This window comes from Cydia strobilella, chromosome 3 (assembly GCF_947568885.1).
Source record: "Cydia strobilella chromosome 3, ilCydStro3.1, whole genome shotgun sequence".
Classification (NCBI taxonomy): Eukaryota; Metazoa; Arthropoda; class Insecta; order Lepidoptera; family Tortricidae; genus Cydia; species Cydia strobilella.
Genome location: NC_086043.1, coordinates 19,014,028 through 19,039,404, shown reverse-complemented (window position 1 = coordinate 19,039,404; position 25,377 = coordinate 19,014,028). Strand labels below are relative to the sequence as shown.

Genomic DNA, 25,377 nt, shown 5'->3' with positions numbered 1-25,377 from the left:
TATATTCGTTGTTTTTTTTTTTTTTTTTAATTTTTTCAGCAACGCAGGCTTCGTCAAGTGCTTACAACAATAAATCAGCTACAGGCTTCGTCAAACTTAAACACTAAATTAAACTAGGCCAAGTCCCCACTTCGGACCGTAGCCGGTTCAAAAGTCCCCATGACACTGGCAGCGTTGCCCCGTTGTTTTATTCATATATTATATGAGCTAATTTTTACTTGAGTAACACGTAATAATATAAATGGGTATAGTATATAGTTAACCAAGGGCACCCATTTCAGTCGCGGTAGTTTGGCGCTCGAACGCAGTGAGAACGCCAATAGTCCGAGACGGAAATGGTGCCTTTCACCCGAGTAAAACACTCTACTTTTCATATCGAATGCGAGGAAATCAAACAAGACAGGGTAATATCCCAACATAATAGAAGTTTTTTAAATAATTTGAATATTGTATTTTATTGAATAACAGCTTGATTTACTATGTACATGACTTTACAACGAAATAAATGAAATGAAATCAAATATTAAATAACAATTAAATGAATAAAATAAGCACTTTATATTTGATATTTTATGTTATTTTCATGAATATAGTGCTAAACAAATTTAAAAACCCGTTTAATATCTTACAAACGTTTAACCGTGGCTGTATAAGATTCTGCCTTTGCTCATTTACACAAGTGCCTTATGAAATCGAGTAAATAAAATTCAACAAAAGAAATCAAGAATAATTTATTTTAACAATTCACTTACATCATTTTTGATAAAATAAAATAAAATGCGGGATGTTAAATTAGAAAAATTACCAATTGTTCCAGGCGGGGAAATAAAGCCACTATCTTTTTTTCCATTTTGTTTCCACCCAGTTGCTCGTGGGACGGGGACTTTTCTGCACTAGAGCAGGAACGTATCACCTTCTACGCATTTTTTAGAACAAAAACGACCCACTTCAGAGCATGAGATATAAAATAGTAGATTGTTAACCAAGGGATGAAAGGCAGTCATTTCTGCTGAGGTATTTTTGGCGCTCGAACGCAGTGAGAGCGCCAATAGTCCGAGGCTGAAATGATGCCTTTCACCCGAGTTAAACACTCTACTTTTCATTTCGAATACGAGGAAAGTAAAATGCATGTCTTTTTTAAAACATGACCAAGTATAATTTTTTATAGTATTTTTAGGTACCCTACCTTCAGTTAACAATTTAGGCAAAAGTGTCTCTATTTATAGAATGGAGAGTCAAATATCAGAATGGAAATTGTATAACAAATACATTTAAATTCAAATTTCAATTGCTTATCGTAAAAAAATTCAAAAAATCGTACTTCGAACGTAAAATGCTCTAGTGCAGACACGTATCATTTTCTGCACACCTTTTAGAACAACAATGACCCTCTTTCAGAGCATGAGAAATGAAAAATAGTTTATCCTGCGTAAATCGTATATAAAAGATATATTGTCTAAACCCAAAATTATCTAAATCAAAATATAAACTAAACATGTATACCCAACGTAAAGGATTAATATATAAAAATATTATAAATTAGTAATTTCCTTTCACATAGTAGGATTTTCCAATTAGTATTTCTGGTCACTACTGTCATCAAGTAATGCTTTTAATTGCTTAACGTGGTTGTTTTAATTATATTTATCAAGAGGTGTTACAGGAAATTGCAAGGAAAAAACAGGAAAATTACAATAACAGGAAACATGATGATAGTGAACATTAATGAAATGGAATAATCCAGAATATGATTGACGCAAATTATGGAGAGCAAAATACCCTGAACCCTAAAGTCGTTTCATAATTGTATGTAAGTGCATAACGTATTTATTTCAAGTGAACGAATTTAAAAATCCTGCATTATTCCACTATAAAAAATGAAACTGCCAGTGTAATATTTAATTTTAAACAATCTTAATGACTATGAAGACGTTAATAGTCCAATTATCGAACCGCAATTTTCCTCTTTTGGATATAATTAGTTGCTGTTGCTGAATGTCTTTGCTAGTAAATACTGTAAATTAATTGATCTTACATACATGTACAAAAACAATTTTATAAATAAGTTAGTAACAATAGGTTTCCTTCTATTATCAGTAAATTTGCTTTTATTAAATAGTTAAACATAACATTGGATTCTGTAGTTCCTTTTGCTTAGTGTTTCGAAGTTGCTTTTTATTTGTTGTATGTAGGTATATTTAATTATTTATAGACTCTGGGTAGCGACTCGTGTTATAAGCAATTTATTAATTCTTTAATAAAATAAGATATCGTTTAATTTTGTTTTTTGACATCACATTTTTTTGTGATGCGCTTTGCTGGCCAAAATCTGTTAATTTGAAATGTGTTTCGTTAGCTCAATCATTTTATATTATTTAACACCTGTTTAATAACTAACGTATCTCATAGCCGCCAAGCAATACTGTACTGTACTAAGTCAACACCCGGCGATCTATCGTGGCTATTTGTAAAGTCCAGCTATCACTTTTCAAGAGCAACTCCCAAAGACAATGTCATTTCATGCTCTACGAGAACACTTTTGATATTGGCGAAATTAATATACCTAAATATGATGCAAGCCATTTAAAAAAAGTAGAATAAAGTACTGTAGTTAGAATAATTGGCTACGTCCTAGCATGCTGACGGTACTCGCGGCAGGAATAAGAGCGGTTTGTTTATCGTCACAAACTGTTGAATATTTATTTTGTTAACTCACATTATCGCACGCTCTGTGGGAACCGAGACTACGTCGGATGTATACAGAATTATAAACAATATGGATTACATAATAACTACCAAACATGTTATTGTTTAGTTGCGACAGGTGTTTTATTCCAAGTTAAAGCTACTCTTAGCTGCTGCCGACTCACGTAATATGTTTGAAACTTTTAAATCTCCTACAAAATCTTAATTATAGAGATAATATAATATGTTATTTTAATTTTGTACATAAAATTTATATTTCCCAGTTGCTTTTCGGTGAAGGAAAACATAGTGAGGCAACCTGCATTACATTTGAGAATAGTTATTTGTGCAACAAGAGAGGAAAGATGATTTTTCTTGCGTGTGTTTATTTTGAGTCCCGAGAAAGTGAAATATTCTATAATTGAATCACGAGCGAAGCCAGTGATTCTAAGTTAAAATCTTGAGCGTAGCGAGGGACTAAAAACACGAGATGTAAAATAACTTTGCTCTCGTGTTGCACATATAATTTTTCACCTCAGTAGTGAGAGTTAAAATGTATTTCAAATTACACAGAATAATACAGAAAAATAAAATTGTTATAGAAGTATGAAGTGGCAGTTCATGGCCTATAAATTAAAAAGCTACTTTGTTTCACTCCCTGGAGTGAGGAAAGTCGCACTTTCCTCACTCCAGGGAGTGACGAAAGTAGGCTTGTTCGAGCTGTTGAGTTGAAAAATAAATTATAGGGTTAGAGTGGGGACTATAGTCCAAGTTTACAATGAAACGAGGCCTGTGCCCAGTAGTGGGATGTAATTGTGATCGAAATTGTATGCAAAACGACTTTTCACTATACACGGTGGCAAAAAATAAGTGCATCTCGTTGCCAGGGAGGTTTTGGGATTATACTGAGCAACTTTTACTACAGGACCAACCCCGAAATCGCGGAAAAATATTTGGCTGTTTCATACATTTTGGCTCGTCCATTTTCTATGGGAGGATAATTTTTTTTTCGCGATTTCGTGGTTGGTCCCATAATAGCAAAACCTCCCTGGCAACGGGAATGCACTTATTTTTCAGCCACCCTGTATATTTCATCCGTGCGCGTGTGATGCTTACTTAAAAAAATGCACATATGCTTGCTAAAAAAAGTTTATCATAGAATGTTCAAGATGAGAAATAAGGTAAAAAGAAGTTATATACTAAAAACACACTTCAAAAGCTAAAATGAAAACAAAGTAATTGTGAGAACCTCTTCGTTTTTTGTGATAAAAATAAGTCTCCGTCTCAAGTCCTAACCTTCTCGACTAATCCATATGAAAGCTATAATACTAAGTATACCTACTTAACACGCGCATGACCTCCGGCCGCGGAGCCGTGATGCATGACTTCCCTTGTCTCAAGAAAATTCTCTAGTTCCCACATTATCTTTACAATGTCAAGCCGAACATGTAGCAATTTCGGCATATGGCGGCCACGGCCAGCAAGGTCGCCTAATCGTAGTCCAGAATTTATTATTATAGGCTGCGAGTGAAACATCATCTTATGACGTCATGACAATATGGCCGTGTTAGTAACAAGATTAAGAGGATAACATTAGTGGTCAATTTTCTATACAAACGTTCTCGACATGTTCCTCTCTCGATTTTGGCCCTAGAAGAGTATTTTTTTATATGAGTTCAATATTATCAGTATCTGTGTCTGTACGTTTAACTTTTTTGATATTCTCGTTTTTATAAGAACTAGGTTACTTCAAATAGCGCTAATAACGGCCAAATAAATGCGCCGTAAACAGACGCCTAGCATATATACAAAATCGGCAACATTAAACGCAAAAACCAAAACGGTCAGACACAGATAATTTGTTTCTCATTCTATTTCCAAAATTTCGTTACAATTGGTTAAGTTTTGGAGGAGGAAAATGTCGAGAACGAAACCGATTTCTGAGATATTTACGCAGGATCTTTCGTCTAAGCTGCAGTTGTCCTTATCGCACTAATTTTAGGAGCCGTTCCCGTCAGCGCGACGGAGATATATGCCTAAAATTCTCAGAGAAGGGGCTCAGCTACTATGTTATATCCTCTTAAATCGTAAAAATGGCTTAAATGTAAATATAAATACTCACCAGTAAAACTGAAGTAGTTTAGATAGCGCAGTTTGCAAGGAAATAATTATGAAGAAAAAGGAGTCAGTTTACAAAGTTAGTCATAAATGTAACAAAGTAATCATTACATTGTTAGTTCTCAAATAAAACGCAACTATTACTGAACTCCTTAAAAGAAGATACTATTATGAACGAAGTTAGAACGTTATATGCTAGGTAGGTAAATAACAATTGTTTTATAAATGTATTATTGTGAAATAACAAAAATTACAATTATTCCCGACCAATTATAGCTAATCTAACACACAATTTGGCCTCAGCGTGTTTCGTAATTAGTGTTATCATGCGTTTGTTATGAAAACCCTTTTTCCTGGTATATTTCTGTTGTTTGTGACGTGACATTTATTCTATCAATGTTACATTCTAGGAATGTGATATATTGCTTTATTAGGCTATTAAGTCTTTCAATCAATTTCATTAGTATCGTAATGTAATTATATATACTTAATTCGTTGTGTCATTGCCATTACAGTCTGGTCCTGCAATTTTGTGCTCCACTTTCACAAATTTGTTTATATCTATGAATGTGTTTATTTTTTTTTAATATTTATTGGTTCACCAACAATTGTTTACACTTTGTTAAGTATAACAAATGTCTAAACTATTATCGCTTAGCGTAACAATTACTTAAAGGTAAACACCACATGCATTGAATGAAGTAAGAAGACTACATCTACGTGACATACTTTACAATAATAATAATGCATTAATTATAACGGACTAATACTGTTTACAATCGAAATTAACTATCCTATCGTGAGACATATGAATTTGTGTTTCTTTTCCCCATTTTTGCATACCTTATCTAGAAATTATTTATTTATAGATTTTAGAGCGGGCAGTTGCAATTTCTTACTAACCGCCACTTGCACCAACCCACTAACCCGGGGTTAACCTGTTAAACCGTTAACCCAGTGTCGAATTGTACTGGTAACCATGGTAACTCCAGGTTTAACAGGTTAACCCCGGGTTAGTGGGTTGGTGTAAACGGTGCTAAGCTTACTAATATACAGGTTGGCTAAAAAAAAAGTGCATTCCCGTTGCGGCATGGAGGTTTTGCATCAATTCATTTGTTGACATGTAAATTTATACCAACACTATTAAAGCCAACGACCAATAGGTATTTGATTCAAATAAAACACTGAGAAGCCTATGCTCACCAGAAGTGGGGCGTTGGTGATGATGCTTATGATATTTATTATTATGTTACTACTTACGTACTTACTCCGTTGACTCAGTGACCCAAAATGAGACTTGGCCTCCGACACAAGACAGCGCCACTTCTCTCGGTCCTGCGCTGCTTCTTGCCAGTTGTTGACTCGGAATTCGCACAGATCCGTTTTCACCATGTATTTCAATAGGTTATTAGCCCAAAAAAAAAAATTACAAGTTTTTAAATCACCTGCAAAACCGTAAACTAGGAGTTTTCATAACCCTAAACTGCGACATTCTACAATCACCACATCTTTCGTTCCGCTTACAAAATCATATCGCCGCGTGAAATTTATCTCACAAGTAGCTTTTCCAACGCATCGCACGTTGGGCAACGGCGAAATTGCCGGCGCTGGCGCAGCGTTGCGCCACTGTGTGGGTAGCGATACTAGTTCCCTTCCCGCGCTAGAGCGTCAAATATTCATTTAGGTTACGTTGGGAAGTGAAGTAATGAGCGAAATAAAATATTGCATTACGTTTTCTACGTTTTTAAAGTTAATAGGGGGCGTACAGTCAGGAAATTAGAAGGAAACAAAATATATGGCGGCAATTTCTGGGTTTGTCCCGTAGTAAAAGTTGCTCAGTATAATCCCAAAACCTCCCTGGTAACGGGAATGGACTTATTTCTTAGCCACTGTGTATATGTATTATATTCCGTCGCTGGAGTTTGGGTTAATACATATGAATTCCCTAGATGAGTTCAGTTAATGAGTTGATGAGTTGGAGACTTTACACACACTTCAATTTCTTCTCAGATATAGTTCCTCATCTGAGGACTACCTATACCTATAGTATCCTCACATTTTTATCGTTAACCTAAAAATAATAAATAAGTCTCAAGAACCTTATTGGAACAAGTCGGGATCATTTAATTTATTTTTTCATTTTTATTTATTCATAAAACAACAATACATGTTTGAATGTTTATTAAATAAAACATGCCTATTTACAAATAATTTACAAATTAAATAGTCTCTTTTACAATTTCTATATTCAATAACAAAACCTATAACTATAATCACACATAAAATAAAAATATATAATTAAAATCCATAGAACATTAATCTTTCTGGTTTAACCCATTGGTTGACTGGTAGAGAATGCCTTAAGGCATTAAGTCCGCCTTTTTTACCTTCATGTATTGTGCAATAAAGCTTAAATAAATAAATAACATTAAAAAAAAACAATATGTCAAAAATAATAGCCAATAGTCGAATCCATAATTAATAGTCAAACAATAAAAGTTAAAACTCTTCAACGCTGTAATAATTTTTTTCCCTGAGATCTGAACCCATAACAGTCGAATTACGCGACACGCTGCTTTAAATGCTAAAATGTACGTCAATTGGGTAAGGTAAGGGTAATGACGTCTACACATGGTTTTCTATAATATGGCGTCTTTATCACGAAAGTTAAAATAGCGCTCACGAAATCGCAGAGTAATTGGATGAGTCAGTCTAGTGTCGGAAGAATGTTCCATTTCATTAGGGTCGTGAGTCAGAGGGCCTACTACGAACTACTTCGTTCGTTCGTTCGTTTATTTGTCCTTATCACTCGAATATGCAAGAGCGATAGAGATGCAGATAACGAATTCGGTTTTCTATGTTCGCGGTAGGCCGTCAGGTCCAATTTGCTGCGGTGGCTTTAGAAATTTGCCTAATTCGAATAATTGAACGCCGCCGAAGAAGGAAATTCACGTTTTTGTGTAATGCTTGCCCTGTTTCGGACTTATTAGCACCGCCAACGGAGGCCTGTCGCATTCATTGGCAAATAGGGCATTTAGGTTCCCAATCCTCTCCTAAAGGCCCTAATTAGACTAACAAACCTCCACCTAATTTTCCACTCATTTACTCTAAGGTTAGCTGGAAGAGATCCCTTATAGGGATAAGCTCGCCTTTGTACCTAAATTTATATGAATTTCATGTTAAAAAAATTTTTTTGTACAATAAAGTGATTTACTACTACTACTACAAACAAAATAAATCAAATTACACTGGGCTTATGATTGATGATCAACTGACATGGAAAAACCATATAGAATATGTTTGTAAAAAAATTTACAAATCAGCATTCGCATTACAAAAACTTGCAAAAGTAGTTGATAATAATGCACTAATAACTGCATATCATGGCCTTGTAGCCTCTATATTACGATATGGTGTTATTTTTTGGGGGAACTCAGTCTACAGAGATGCTGTTTTCAAAGGCCAAAAAAGATGCGTACGGGCCATTTGTGGAATAAATATGAGGGAAAGCTGTGTTCCATTCTTTAGGTCGTTAAAAATCTTAACATTTCCAGCACTATACATATATGAACTGGCAATTTTTATAAAAAATAATCCGCACCTATTCAAATTGATATCTCAACAACACAAGCTTCCCCTACGCGTAATAGTACATTATTGTCGAGGCTCGGAAATAGCTACTTGCTGGCTGAGGATTCGTTTTAAACGGACGACCTTGGGAGTCCGTTTAATTGAATCCGAAGCCAGCAAGTAGCCTTGCAGCCGAGTCATATATAGTGCTTTTCTCAAAAATGGCGCAATAAATACAAATATAATAGAAATATTTTACAGAAGCAACGTTCTTGTGTATATATTTTCACAGAAAAAAGTAATAAGATTTGCTTTGCCGCCGTTTTATTTTTTAATTAAAAATAGAAGTGTATTTTTCTGCTGAAAATACGCCAACCTATTTGAGACACCTAAATAGTCGCGGTACCAACATTATAATAATAAGTACTGATCATCTGTTTGGCTGTTTAATGGACCTATGCCTGCATTTGATATGGCCACTTTAACTTTCAAAAAGTTTGGAACTCGACAAATAATGGAATATGTATGCAACATTGCAGTCCCGAAATCGAGACCGCAATGTTTTTAACTTTTTAATTTTTTGACTGACCATAAACAACGCACTTCGCGACCTACTTTTTAACCGGCAACGTCGGCTTTGCCGTCCATTTTTGAGAAAAATATCTTAACAACATCTGCAATAATCAACACAACACAGCTTTCTTGGGTAAGAGTATACTAGGTATGGCTCCAAAATGTTTTAATATTATCCCACACTATATAAAGTGACTGCAGCCTGACCAGTTTAAAATACAACTTAATTAACAAATGCTATTACTCCGTAAGTGATTTTCTTGCAGACACCTGAAACAATTATAACTTGTCCATTTTATATAATAGTTTAACAAATAAATCTTTACTTTACTTTACTTTACTTTACTTTACTTTACGGCTGCTGAAGTGTTGGAGTATGTACACCATACGACCGGTTACACCAGTAACCGGTCTTCTGGTGTACATATTCCGGTATTCTGGTGTAAACTTTTTGGTTTTCTTGTTTTTTGCAGTCACGGACCCTTTCAAAATTTAAACAAATCTCACGGACCCCTGTCAAAAATATTTTAGGAAAAGAATTACACTTAGCTCAAGTTTGGGTACTATAAGAATTCCTAATAATTATGTTTACAGTAACTGACCTACTGCGGAGCCCTGATAAACATGCTACGTACTCCTAAGGGGTCTGTGGACCCCACTTAAGAAACGCTGAGGGTGTTCCAGTTTCGATCGCGCCACTACGTGCACTTCAACTCTTTTGTGGTGCGCGTGCCGCGACCGCTGCAGGGAACCATCGAGTGCGCCGACTCCTGGCCGAAGGGTGTCGTGTTTCGGAGGTCCCGGGGCAAACAACCGAGCCCGACACAAGAGCAGACGATCCAAGGGAGCCAATATTTTTTTAAATATTTACATAGACGTTGTAAGACTTCCAAATGTTACCTACGTGTACTTAAGAGCTCTCTACGTGGACATTTAAAATAAAATCTAACTATACATCATGTGATTAATGTGCCACACATGATATGGCATATATTATTTAGTTACCATTAGCACTATGTGCTTGTTATCTACCTACTACGCATTCCCATGCATATCGCCTCAGATCGCTTTGCATTCTCGCACCAATCAGTCACATCGGCCATTAATGCCGTATAATGTTCAATATCAAGAACAAATCGTGTACCACGACGTGACTATTCCACGGAAACCAGATCACTTACCCGACAGAAAGAGCATTTGGACGCGCTAACGCGTTCACTCGCGCGTACAGTCATATTTGATTTCTGTGCCACTTCGTACACTGTCAGAGTGCAGTGACAATAATAAAATCTATGTTTTATCAAGCAAATACGTTTAAGAGCGATACTACACATTTTTATTTTAAAGAAAAAAATGGGAAAATTCACTGCTTCGGGCAAGACTCGAACTTGCGACCTTTCGGAACACCGATCCGATACCTCTTAACCAACTGAGCTACCGAAGCTTACTAGTAATAAAAAGATCACTAGCGGTTTTCATATTGATTGTCTGAAACTCCTAAAACTGAAACTTTGCCTTGAACTGGCGAACTTTAACGTGAAACTTTACCTTAAAAATACTAATAATAGAGTATGAGAGTGTGACTGCTCAGGAACTTTAGCTGCATACGTAAGTTTACGACCTGTGTGCGAGTTAAAAGTTACACATATTTTTGCATTGACATTTTGCCGGGATATTAGTTATCCACGAACAAGATCAGTGGAATCTGCGTTGAAACATCTAAAATAAAGGTAGAAAAATAAGTTAGCGATAGACCCAGAAAAATGCGATTTAAAATGAGTACTTGAATCTTACTGGTTCCTAGGACAAGCATAGGTCTAGTATAAAAGAACGTCCATTATTTCATTGTGTTAATGTGACTGATTATTCGTGTATACTACATGCAGAGTCTTTGGGCGGTAGTCTATGACGGAAAGACATCCATCAGCATATACCCTATAATCCTCACAACGTAAACTCTAACTTTAAACTCTCAAGGTTGATTTTCCAATTACCGGTTTTTTATGATACGAGGTTGGGATAAGTAGCAATATCGATACATACTTACAAGATATAAGTAATCGTTTCCTAGTCAATTATTTAATCGCCATTGATTAGCATACACTGCTGATTACTGCTTACCTTTGCTCTTAGGAATCTGCTGTACCATTCTGTTTACTGCCGATGCAATTATATACTTCGTTATGGATGCTAAACAAATATTATTTAGCGTGAGGAGTGTTTGTAATTAGGTAGGTAAAAAGTCCGTCTATGGAGTATCATAGAAATTAAACATTAACGAAGACATTGCCACACTTTGTCATTGCAAATGACATACAGTCGTGTTTCTGATCAGCAACTGTCCGCAATCGATTGATTTGCCGTTAAATATTTTTTTACTGTTTTTGAAAGCTACGAATTGAAATTGACACTTATAGTTAGACCAATATTTTTTATTAGACTACAGGAAGGGTTATGATTTTAACAGTCATTTATGAAACTTTGTTGCCTCAGAACTAAGTAATGCAATTAATCTTTTGGACGCCAATGACGGATATATCGGCACCGCAGGTCCAACGCCAAAGACGGATTAATCGGTCAAAGACCACAGAGCAACATACACCTACGCGCATGTGCATAAAGTTCAATTTCAGTTTTAACATTTCGGTGACGTGGCGTCCGAGTGACAGCTTCTGTGTTGGACATGGCGTCGAGAATCAACCTTCTCACGCCTAAACCAAGATATTTTTTTTTTTTTTTATACCACGTCGGTGGCAATCAAGCATACGGCCCGCCTGATGGTAAGCAGTTACCGTAGCCTATGAACGCCTGCAACACCGGAGATATTACACGCGCGTTGCCGACCCTTTAAAAACCTGTACACTCCTTTTTTGAAGAACCCCATACTGTAGCCCCTCGGGAAAACCTCGGCAGGGAGCTCATTCCACAGCCGAAGCGTACGCGGGAGGAAATTCCTCTTAAACCGCACAGTACGCGACCATTTAGGTGCTAGGGTGTGAGGATGAACACCCTGCCGATGGCGAGCGGTGCGGTGATAGAAAGCGGCCGTTGGCATCATGTCAAACAATTCTTCAGAGCACAGCCCATTGTACAAGCGGTAGAACACACACAATATTCAAGTTAGTTTAGGACCATGGTTAGGATTTGGTGGGGTTTTTTTTTTTATTACTTGAGGAGAGATATGTTTGAGCAACCAGGAGAAAGTCCTGGGAATGGATGGCCCAGACAGTGCCGGACTCTTACCGGCAAAAACCCTGCTTCGAACCTACAATAAGCCGATTGCCGATGTTTTTGACGAAGCTTGTTGCAGAAATTATGGTTTGTTTTAGTATTCGTGTAGAATACGATATATGACCGCAAGGTGGCGCAAGCGCGAGCAGGCGTCCGTTTCTTAGCGGTGCGCGGTAATTACTATTAGATTAGACACCAAAATTGGTGTAGGCCGCGTGGGGCCGCATGTACTTGTAGCGACGCGACGAAATCGCGGAGTGAGCTACGCCTGTTCCTTTAAACTTTTCTATTTTATTCGTAAGCCGATCTATGACCTAGTCAATGCAATTTTGGACAAAGACAATTCCATGGACAATCGTGGACATTTTCAATAGCCCACGGTAACATATTGGCAGAAACAATTTGCTCACGTCTAGCTGATTGACGTAGAAAGTGACAGCATATTGTTAGCGGACAATGATTAATGTTTTCAGTGAATTTTGGAGGTCGGTACGCGGACATGGCGCTAGTAACGGATATAAGAATTATGCATGTTTATCCTTGAGTGATGTATGAAAGTATACTAGGGCCAGAGGGTCATGGAGGCCACTTTGAATGTACATTTTGATACATAAATGATCTCTATTCGTTATCAGGAATCCCACGCCACAATACATGTATGTATGAAAAAGTACGACCGAAATGCACGCGTGATTGATAACTTAATTACATCATTTAAATATCTAAATGTACATTCGTATAGAAAAATCATTTATTTACCTACAATTATGAATGAGCTTTAAGATTACACTAAAAACACACGTCAAAACATAAAATCTAAAACAAAAACGTTATGAACATAAGACAAATAAAAAATACAAACAGACACTAAAACTGACGACCGGTCTGGCCTAGTGGGTAGTGACCCTGCCTATGAAGCCGATGGTCTTGGGTTCGAATCCCGGTAAGGGCATTTATTTGTGTGATGAGCACAGATATTGGCTCCTGAGTCATGGATGTTTTCTATGTATGTATTTGTATATTATCTAAGATATCGTTGTCTGAGTACCCACAACACAAGCCTCTTGAGCTTACCGTGGGACTTAGTCACAACTTTTGTAAGAATAAAAAAAAACGAACTAAAAAATAATCACATTACTGATATACTATCCTACTTTTACTATTAACCCCATTCCGACCCCCACCCAGCCTAACGGCATTACCTATCGCGCTGGATGGCAAGCGATGTCTGTTGGACTAAGTCGCCCCACCACCAACCAACCAACCAAACAACCAACCAACCAACCAACCAACCAACCAGCCAACCAACCAACCAACCAACTAACCAACCAACCAACCATTCGAATTGGCCTCCTGGTCAGTTGGTGAAGTGGATACCTCATACAAAGTCCCTGTTTCATATTGCGGGTGTATCATGGTTGCACTTTTATCGTCTTTCATCGTGGCCATCATGTTCTACCAAGAATCACAATTATACAGCGTGATTTCTGGGTGGTGATCCAGAACCACTTTTTCTGACTGTAAATGTTCCACATTATCGGTAGTTTTCGATTCGAAGATAATTAGTTTTTAATTTTCTTATTTTTCAAGTAAAATTAATCTTATACTAAGTAATCATGGTCACCCTAAGACTTTTGACATACGCTGATGTGTGGAAAGATACAAGACATTGAGTAGGGTGACCAAATTGTATGCAAAAATGTTTTTTTCTACTTGTAATCTGAAAAATAATAATCATTATTCGTGATAAACGTTAATTATGTATGTGTATTATCAGATATTATTATTTCTCAACTACATACTATCACTCACTGCATCACCTTCTTACATGACTTGTTTTTTTTTTGCCTTGCCTCCACTACCCTAAGGTTGTCTGGAAGAGATCGCTCTTTAGCGATAAAACCACCTGTTGTCTACCATAGTTTGGTTTAAGTTATGTACTTAATTTGCATGTCATGTTCTTTTTCATATTGGTGAGCAATAAAGAATATTTGTATTGTATTGTAATGTAATTAACGACAGCATTGGGCTCATCTTTGAATTCCGTATGATGTCTTATTCTCTTGCTCCACTACCCCGAAATCACCCTGTATACGACATGCAACATGCGAGAGAGACACATAGTTCTAACACGATTTTATTTATTTTAATTATATTAGGAGCCTATAATATCCCACTGCTGGGCAAAGGCCTCCCTCCATGATACGATAAATAATAAAAACGCAACCATGACTGCACACTGTTATTTTATTTTGTAAATTACGGGGTTGGTAATATGCTATTCCGATAAATTGATTGATCTTACTGCATTAACCGACGTTAGAGAACTTATCCACCTAATTGATTCTTCCAGTTTTAATATAGGTTTCTTTATATATATTTTATTTAATTATAATGTTCAAAATGTTCAAATGCAGTGCCATTAACGACGAAATAAATTCATAGGCAATTTAATCTCGAAATCAAACTTACTTTAATCGTACATACGTCGTAATACATTTAATAATTCAATTAAAGTCATAATAAAGTATTATATATTTGACATGGACTTGTATAATGAAACTAAATATTAAATTCCCCGAATATTAGCGAGCGAAGTACACTTTATGTGTATATTTATGATTAATAGCCTTTATCAATACCACGAAAGCATAATTCGCAACCAAGAGCTGTCATTGAAGTAATGGAATTCCTATACAATTCATTATGTGTACACTATTCCGAGCCTCCGCTGCAGGGCATAGGTGAAGTGACTTTGATAGGTTTAATAAGGTATTGCAAGTCTGTCAAATTAAAATTTGATGTTTATAACGTCTTTAAATGCACTATTGTTCATCTGCTTAAATTTAACAGCTTTATAAGTTTACATATAAATATTTCATCTGCATTGTGGTCTGTGTACCCAGTATCTTAGCCGTTGTGATTGAAGTATTTCAAACTAATCTGGGGCTTTTATTTCTGAGGCTTTATTTGCGCTTGACAGCACCATAATGTTTCTTACACGCAACATTGCTTTTACAAAAATTATACTGTCCATCTTCATCAAAACAAACTACATATCAGGGATAGGTTATTTACGCAATCACTTAAATTGCAGTGTCGATCACATTGCATTGAACTTTGGTCTTTAAGTTAGTAATCACAGTGCAAATAACAGTCATTTGGCTGCAGTCACACTTGCTTTGTGGCATTGGAGATGTGTAAAATAGTTCTTTACTTAGTTTGAAGGTTTCGGTTGTTGAGATAGTTAGAACTTAGAACGTTCAGTTGTTTGAGATTACAATAAGTTAAAGTTATATAGGTATTTGTTTGGTTCTTTTTATAAAGTAGCAAGTCCCTTGACCTTCCTGTGTGATACGGATCCTGGCAAAATATATAGTCGTATTTTTGCATTTTTTTTTAGAACAATTTTTTCTGCTCTCTATGCAGCACAATTTTTGATTTTTTTGATGACTAGCAACATTTAATAGATCACTGGTTATACAATATCAATAGTTTCCATAAAAGTAACCATATTTGGTCACGAAATCGATATGTCGTTTAACTTTAGGCATGGAGCCATTGTCACTCAAGTAGTAAGTACAGAACAGAAGGTGATAATTTCACATATCCAAGATTAGATACAGATAGTCACATTAAGTTCCATTATATATTAACAACTTAAAACAAATGTTAAAACCTAATTTTTATCAAGGCAAGCGATACGACAAATTTTTATATTAAAGGAAAAATGGAAAAATTCTTCGCTTCGGGCAAGACTTCACGTTAGCTCAGTTGGTTAAAGGCGTCGAGCCGGTGCGTGCTCCGAAAGGTCGCAAGTTTGCGTCTTGCCCGAAGCGGTGATATTTTCAATTTTTCCTTTAATATAAACAGAAATGTCAGGTGACTTAATCTTCTTCTTTGTCGTCATACTCTTTGCAGAGTGTAGTGGTCAACTGCTGTCATCAGGCACAGATGTTGCTTGCCGTACGATTTCTCGCCATTTTCCGTGTTTGAAGGTCATTCTGGCAAATGCGTTCAGGGGTCCTTCCATGGCAGATTTGATTTAATACATATACCTAGTATTGTAGGTAAGTTTTATTTCACTCTTTTGTACACCTCTGTGAAATGAGAACAATACTGGTCATTGAAATATGAGGTCATTTATTCATCGCGTCAGTTCTGTTTTTAAGTTCTAAAATTGTGCATCGCAGTTTTCCGTTTGTGTGAAAATGACAAATGGCATTTTTATGGTTTCGTAATAGAAGGCAGAAAGTAGCCTCACCACGACTGCCTTAGGAGTTTCCAACTAACATATTCGATTCGCTAACGTCTGCTTAACTTACTTTGCATCTCGCTCGCAGTAATATGCGAGTACGAGCGAGATGCATAGAAAGTAAGTTACGCACACGCCTGCAAATATGTCAGTGTCAAACTGGTGGTAGCCGTACAGGAGATAGATTCTCAGATCACGTTCGCCTGACGATGTACATATTAGCATCGGAAAATTTCCACGTGGAAAAAATTCGAATATTTCTCATATTGTTGTATGGAAATCGATATTTCCATTTCCATAATTAAATTTTCCCTTGTTTCCTGTGAAATTTTCCTGATAATTGCTAGAACTTTGTACGTTCGCATAGTTAATATTGTTCAGTGGCTTTCTCTCTCTCTCTCTCTCTCTCTTTTCATTCTTGTCTAAATTAAGCATCCTACAACAAAACGCAATTTAAAAGCAAACCTATTGAACGGTAAATATTTTCCTTCTCCGATCATGCGTTACTAGTACTTAGTATACCATCTCGAGTAAACGCAGCTACATCGGTACTCCATTATCACGACGCGAAAGGTTAAGGCTGACTTACGTAAGCCGATGGAAGCCGATCGGGAAATTGTTGTTGAAAACGAATATTGGACCTTTGGGCCTGCGCTTAGATGTGGCAGCTGTTATATTTTCCAGAAATTCCTTTTAGTATTCTGAGAACTATGTTCCGACACCCGCTTTTGTAATCATGTTTGTACTACCGTTGTGATACCTACTCCAAGGATTAAATCTTCGTAAGTGGAATAATTTTGAAAATCGCTAATATCTACGTTCTATTACTGCAGCAGTAAGTAAGATGCCTTGATAAGCGTTGTAGTAGCGTGTGTTGCTAAAGTGTAAAGTGCTTCTAAATTAGTAGATATTAGCGATTTTGTAATTATCCCTTTTTCGAAGCTACCCCAATGCACCTTACCAATTAAATGGGTTAGGTAAATCACTTATTTTTATACCATGGCAGCGGATAATTAACATGAGGCCAACCCTGGTAATTCCAACTATTTATGTACTTAATTGCAAGTTGCAACTGCAGGGATTTTAACAAGCGCGTTGCCGATCGCGTACCTACATTAAGTAAGTGCTTTTATGAAGTATCCATTATCTCTTGATCAGCAGTTGAATACGACACTTCAAAGAGTATAACGACAAAGAAGAAGAATCTCTTGAGACATTCCATAGCCGCAGTGTCAGCGGAAAGAAATTCTTCTGAAGCCGTAAAGTGCGGTCAATATGTTGTCAACTTTGTCATATTTACACAGCAACTGGTCAATTTTCCGACCAATTTCTAAGTGAGGTAGGTATGTAGGTACTTCTAATTAATGAAGTAACCTGAATCGAAACGCAACGCACTGATTATTTAATTGTCGCAGTTATAAGACAAAAAAAATAACATTTTTACAAAAGGTAGGCATTTTTAAAAAACTCTGGAAAAACCAAACTTGTGTCCCGTGGTTGTAGTACAGGAATATAGTTGGGTGGTTTAATTTGACGGTACCTTTACGGAAAATACTACAAGAGCTTGGTACCTACTGTTATTTATTTCCTTTATATTTAACTGACAACTGACCTAGAACCAGTATGTTATTATAAGCAAAATATTAAAACAAATTAAGCGAATGTCTTGTTCACGTTATTGATTATCTACAAAATAAAACCCACAATCCACATCATTATCTATCGATTAGCCTAGCCTGTCTAGATTGTCTAGGCAAGCCAATTTTATTGATAGATAATTTACGAGCTAAGCTAGACATTGGCACAATTCCATACGATATTTACTTCTTTCTTGTCTCTCTGTATAGGGAAAATAAACCATTGAAAGGAATAAAAGACGTTTCTTTCATATCCTACACGGAAGATGTCACATGCAGAGGTTATTTATAAGAGATAAGTAAAAAAAATCAAGACTATTTTTTTTGTTTATTACAATTTTGTTTATTTTTATTCTAATTCTAACTTGTTTTCCGCGGGACTCTAACTATCTCCATACATAATTTTATGTAAATAACAGACATACAGAGTTACTTTCGCATTAATAATACAATTAGTAGGGATTTTCTGCACAACCGTATTTAAAATAATAGAGAACGAAATGCAATAAAAGAAGTAAAGCGTGGCTAATCAGGCGTAATTGACTTATTTATTCCAATTGTGTAACTTTAATTTCTAGAGTTTCGTAAAACAAGCCGGTAACCTCCTTTAAAGTAGCTTAATAAATGGCATGTAAAAGATAATAATGCAAATTGGTCCGATAGTGGCTGACAAATGGAGAAATTTCACTTTCTCCAGGGCGCCAGTGAGCGAGAAAAGTATTAATTTGTTTCCTCTTTTTTGTTGATGTCGGTGTTAGTGCCAAAACGTCTTATAATAGTATTCAATTAAATAAGACTACCTAAAATAGTTATCTTTTTATATTTAGAGTCCATCCATCCCGCAATTTAATTCCTTCTGTACCTCTTTCATTCATATTGTATTGAATATTTAACGTTAGTAATTTCAAGTTAGTAGGTAATCGAAACAGACAAGCAAACAGACAAAAGTTGCAGCTTGTCCATGGCAGCTTCTTCGTATAGGTAACGAAAAATGTTCCCAAGAATCTTCTGTTATTCAGACTCGAATAGCCAAAATAGCTGGTTTTGGCCCTTTGGTTGAAAAACTGGTTTGGTTTGGTTGGTTGGTTGGTTGAAATAAGAAAACATGCAATGGACAAAATATTTAAGTATGTATATGTATACAATATTATTGTTTCATAATAGTATTATTAATAACATTGATACATTAATAACATTCGCTCGATATCTCCCACTGTCAAAAGCAGGAAATTGGCAACCCATAAACTAGTTTAAACACTATTGTAACACCATTTTAAAGCAATTATAAGCGTTCAGGAGGCAAATTATGCCCGCCCACACTCGTCGTGACAACGCTAAGCACGATAATGATTTATTTTGAAAGTAGCCCGTCGTGTGATGCTACTTCAATGCCGACGGCCTTAAGATATGTTGGGAGAGGTTAATCTAAGGTAATAATGGTTAATGTTATTTATGTCATGCCGATTTGAGTTGATGGTTAATGAAGCCAAGGTGAGGTTAAGTGGATATTGCTGACCCCTGACAGTTAGGCTTGTAAACATAGTTCTAGAGTGGCGCCATGTCCATGTACCAGGAAGATGCAGCATTGAAAGGTCCTCAACAAGGCATTGGATGTGTGACAGGTCGCTTTAGAGATCCCGTGAGAAACAATGCTGCTACGCAACGCTGTTTTCCAAAAGCGTCCTATTGATTTTCAGTGAATAGGAACATACATTATACATGCAACTAGTGCTGGTTATTAACTCGAGTCCTTAAGTAAAGTCCTAGGCTTTAGGTGAGAATTCTAATCGCTTTTTCAGATTCTTATAATTTAGTCTAAACTCAAGTCCTTTTCAATTTGTTAGTGACCTGTATATTTTGTAGAGCCTCAAGTCCTTTTGACAGAACTATAAATTTTGTACAAAAAAAACTCATGGCTTGGGCTACCACGACACCATACGATAAGGCTTTTTTTATTTACTGATACTACCTAGTATTTAGATAAAACCTACAAAATTATTGACGGAGAGTCTTTGAGTTGCGCTTAAAAAAAACTCAATAAAGGGCTTACTCGGGACTCGTAAAAACGAGTAGAGTTCTTCGAATTTAGACTCAAAAGACTCGAGGTCCTACCAACACTACATGCAATTAGCTCCATGCATGTTTTTTTTGTAATCATAATTTATATCGTTTGAACACCGATTTTGTAATAATTTGTAAACCTTCACATTATTTTATTAAAAAATATTTAAAATGTAGAAAAATTTTGAGCGGTTGAAACGCTTATAATTTTTGGTGCGAATTCGAGAGAGCGTGTTGGCGTCACACTTTGGACGGTCCAACTGACGTTAGTTACTAATAACACTTATGTGAACTAATCTGTCGAACGCGTGACGTCACGTGACGTTTCGCGCGATTCGCTCACTGGCTTTTCGCGGGCAAATTTTTGCAAATTTTATTATTTTTAGCAATTAAATGATAATATGATATAACGGTAATAAACATCCGAATAAAAAATATTTCGTACAAATATAAACTTCATGCATGAGGCTAATTCCATTACCTCATACATTACAACAAGATACATTATTCAAAGCACCAGTAACTGTAGATACACACGAGACACTTACAGGTGTAATCGAATTTTAGTTATTCGATCTGTTTCTGATATATTATGATACTGATCTGCCAGTATCAAAAGTAACGTTTTTGGTTGAAGAAAAGTCACTTTTGATACTGACAGATCACTATCGGAAACAGATAAAATAACTAAAATTCGAATACGCCTGTTAGCGCGGTGAAGTTGAGATTCGGCATTGTGCGAAGATGAACCTGTATGTATGATGTTGATGAATTAATTGTCCGTGCGTTTGCAATTACATGAATAATGCATTAAATTATCGATAGTGATTGTTTCTTTACAAAAGAGGTAATACATGTGAACATTGAAACGTTTCATGTCATGTTTTTGTTAGGCATACAAAAGTCAATGGCAAAAATAGAACATTACGAGTAAATTGTTTAACGGTTTATCTTTTCCATTGTTTCTCAAATGTTGTGCACCTTGCGTTGCATATTTAATTGTAATATATGTAGGTAGGGCAGGTATAAACGTATACTACGTAATTGGCTAGATTCCCATTAAAAAAGCAAATTAATTCACAGCAGTCATTAATCATAAATTATTTTGCGCTTTTAATTATTTGAAAATAAATAAAATCTTATAAAAGGTGGGCTATATGGTGAACCTCAGTAGTCGGTAACCAATCGTTCTAATGTTTCAGAGTTGTTTTCACTATTTAATAAACTATTTTCACCTCTGGTAAAGTCAAATACATATGTTTACAAAACTATTCATATATGTATTTAATGGGTCTCTATCGTTCCCCATATAGTGTGAAGTCGTAATGTATTATTATTTGTCCACATTTTCGTTAGTCATAATTTGTTTTTTCTCAGAAACGCGTAACTTTTGCCATAAAACAAACCTATACCTAAATTGCCTAACCTATCTATAGGATAACCTGAGGAGAATACTGAAAAGTTCACGGTTTCAGAATTATGACTAATGATAATATGACAATTCAATAATTATGTCAAACAAAGGTACCCTGTATTGAATATGTATTCAGACAATTCCTTAATATAATAGTTACACATTAAATAAACATAATATACTGTACTAATATAGTACTTTGTACTCAAAGTAACATTTTAAAGCGAAGTGTCCTATCGTAACAAGAAACTCAAAAACATCACTTTCAAAGTGAAAACACGGATGCGATCCATATTTGTCTCCCACGACTGAAAATGATTCAGTAGTAAATAAGCATCATCAATGAATCATTGTTCCAATAAATATAATGTTAGGCAATTACGTTGTACTACGTACTATCTGTGCAAGTAATGGTCCAAGGTTGATACAATAGCACAGGGCGGACACGCTATACATCAAAAATCACTTGCGTGTCTATGTGTGAACGGCACCGTCGGTACACGCGTCATGCGTCATTGTGTGCCTAAGCAACTTAGTACTGAGCGGCCGGCAAACGGCCGTCAATCTGCTGTCGCGGGGCGAGGTAATTCGAGTCGGGGCGGGGCGGTGCGTGGCCGTTCTGTATGATAATACTAAAAATAAAATGTTATCGAGGTTTGAATGTCAGTTTTGCTCCTACTCACCCCATTTTACGGTACTAAATCGATTAATAAGATGGTAATGAACTTAACTATAAGTAGACATTTATTGCCATAAGGTTTATGACTTTTATGAGTATATTAAGGTTAGTAGTCGTTAATAGGTTGTCAAGGTCCGGAAGGCCATGATTCAATAAATATAGTTACAATTAATTACAGGACCAAAGCCTTTATAACTTACTGAACTGACTTTTCTTTGCAATCACAGCAATAAAATGATAATTAAAGCATCGTTAATTATTTGCATAGATTCTGTCATCGCGAAGGTCTGATGACGCATTCTGATCGCATCAGAATCGTGACCAGGAAGGTGAGGATTACTGGCTAATGTACCGGAAAGATCTAAGCGCCGTATAATTCGAGCTTACTTAAGCTCTATTTGATGGTGTTAAAGATTAGAATGGCGTAACCGACTGATAATGCACGGTAACGCTGAAAGTTTTTAGAATGGATCTCTTAGATCATGTAATAAAAATACGCAGCTTACAGAGAGGCGCTGACAAAAAATGCATATCAATCAGCAGATTTGAAAAACCAATATGACACAAGTTAAAATTAAAATTATTTGATCTCGATACGTTACAAGTCATAATCAACGACTAAATAAAATTACTCCAAAACGCTATTCAAAAACGGTTAAGGAAGAATGGGAAAAATACTTCTCAGGCTGGCTCCACTGTGAAGAAGTTTTATCAGAAATAATTTTGTAAAGCGATAAAAAATTATTGATTGCCAAATTCACACTTTAGACATGTATTATTAAGAGGGGGTGTAAAGCAAGGAAATATTAGAAGGGGATCTATCGCCATCGCGTGGGTTTATTCCTTTTATCTTAATTTCTTTGATAATATATTCCGTTTAAAACTTTACTAAAGCGCGGTACCTACTCTGAAAGCTCAACATAAGAACATTTCAGTAAACATAGTAAATGTGGACCTAACAATGACGAATCTAAAAAGGAAGCGCCAATCTTCTAAGTGGGTTAGTAAATCTGTTATTTTAAGGATTAAAAGAGTTTTCTAGTTTATATTTTTAATCTGATGCGCTTATTTCAGCTGCTTACTACTTGGTCTTGCCACAGGATATTTCACTCAAACTGATATCGTAAGGCTTACTAAGTATGCATATATTAAACCCGTGATCGTGTACTTAACTTCGAAGTCATCTATTATTATAGTGAACAAACACATATGTATTATAATAATATTATGCTGTACAGTATCTACATCCATTTGCAATACACACAAGTAAATGAGCAGTCCGCGCTGTCCGCGGGCAAAAACTAGTAACCAAGATTATTATGGGGAGGGCGGGTTATACATCAGTTCTTAACATTTTCATATAAATTATTATTGATAAAAACAATAGTAGATCGGCTAATTTTCCTAACAAATTTCTAAGTATTATCCCATTTGGAAGAAAGTATAAAACTTGGCAAGCGTGTAAGCTTATGTAGGTAAGTAAAAAATAGAAGGGGAAGCCATTTCATTTCCCCCACTTTTGCGTCCCATTTTCAAGTTTTTCGTTGTTATTAGAAAAACGGTTGAAGTTACAGCAAAACTGCCAAATAACAATATATTATTCATTAAATTCTGTACAATAGTTACCTAATATGAAGTATGTTGATAGGAATTATAATTTTCAAATTGTATTGTAGTTCGGCGATTTTCCTCAACTCGACGACTGGCGCCTATTTTGCGTGATCATTTTGAAATTATGCGAGGCCCGAGGTGCAAATATTAACGACCGATAGTTAGATGATATATGATGATGATGAGCGATAGTTAGTAGATAGTTTCAAGTTATTCAAAATTGTTAAGAAAAACAATGTTATGTACCTACATTAAGCATAAAACACAAAGGAATTGGTACTGTATAGCTCACATTTGTAGTAAGAAATAAAACATCTGCCCATACTGATATTAAAAAATAATGGATTTTTAAAAAAGCCTATAAAGTTAAGGAAGTCATCACACTCATTCACTTTTATATCTCGAAAGCTTCAGGCAATAGATAGCTACATATGTGCCAATCGATTAATTATTGTGAACACTTAATTAAAACGCGCTGGTATCGATTCTAGATCATAAATCGATATAAATGGAATCGAATAAATATTTTATTGTTAGTTATGAAGTTTTTTATAGCCAAACTACTTCGCTTATTGAATTCATTTGGTGTGTGAACTTTAAATTCAATTATGATGGATTGAAATAGATAATTCAAATGTATTGCGGTGTAAATTTTATAGGTACTAAATTTGAAATTATAATTTGATTGAATGAGATACTCATATTTTTATAGTTAATAATTTTAATTTTTTACCCAAGTGTCCCAACATAACGCATAAATTGCCTTCTTATGGGAAGCGTACCTAGTGGTTTGACTATTTGGCGTAGTGGCATTTATATTTACTTAGTTCTTACACATTAGGAAACAAAAAACTTTAAGTAAAAAAAAAATCTTGAATCAAAATATAAATTCACAATCATCATTAATTTAAAATTATTTACACATATAAAGTAAAAATAACACCTGTTTACATATTTTAAATTGGACGAAGAAATGAAACGTTCAAAAGGTTACACAAACAAACTTCCCAGTGAACCTAAAACGCCACGAAGCAAAAACACATAGCATTTTTTGCACAAAACCGTAGTAGCAATATTTCAGCACCCTTATACAGCTGTCTTTTGTTTTCGCGTTCCAAACTCGAAAAGCGAAAGTTTCTCGAAAAGGACTCGGAGACAAAAGAACCGAGTAGCGTAAATATTTTTATTAGGGTCCCCGTGTCCGAATTTCACTTTCACATTTCTTTCAAATACCGACGGAAGCATTGGGGCAATTATGCAATATAAAGAAGACATAACAAAGTGAGCCGCTTCTGATCCTGACTATTGTCTTTGACAAGAAAGGGATTTCGTTTAGAGTAAAAATGCCCAAGAACCTGTTCAAATAGATAAATTTTGATTGTTATTGGATTAAACTTTATGACTTTCTTGTTAAATGGATATGTTTGTAAGGGATAAAGATGGTACATGTGTTGAAACTTTTAACAATAATTAAACAACATGACCGTTTGGCGGTCCTAATTATACTATAAACCTGCGAAAGATGATATAAAATGTTAATCAT

The 25,377-nt window shown here is 35.6% G+C and overlaps 1 non-coding gene across 1 annotated transcript; it reads right to left on the bottom strand.

The window, feature by feature from the left end:
• Positions 1–10,313: 10,313 nt before the first annotated feature.
• Trnat-ggu (transfer RNA threonine (anticodon GGU)) lies at positions 10,314–10,390 on the bottom strand. Its single transcript has one exon. It is a non-coding gene; the product is annotated as a tRNA-Thr (tRNA).
• Positions 10,391–25,377: the final 14,987 nt, after the last annotated feature.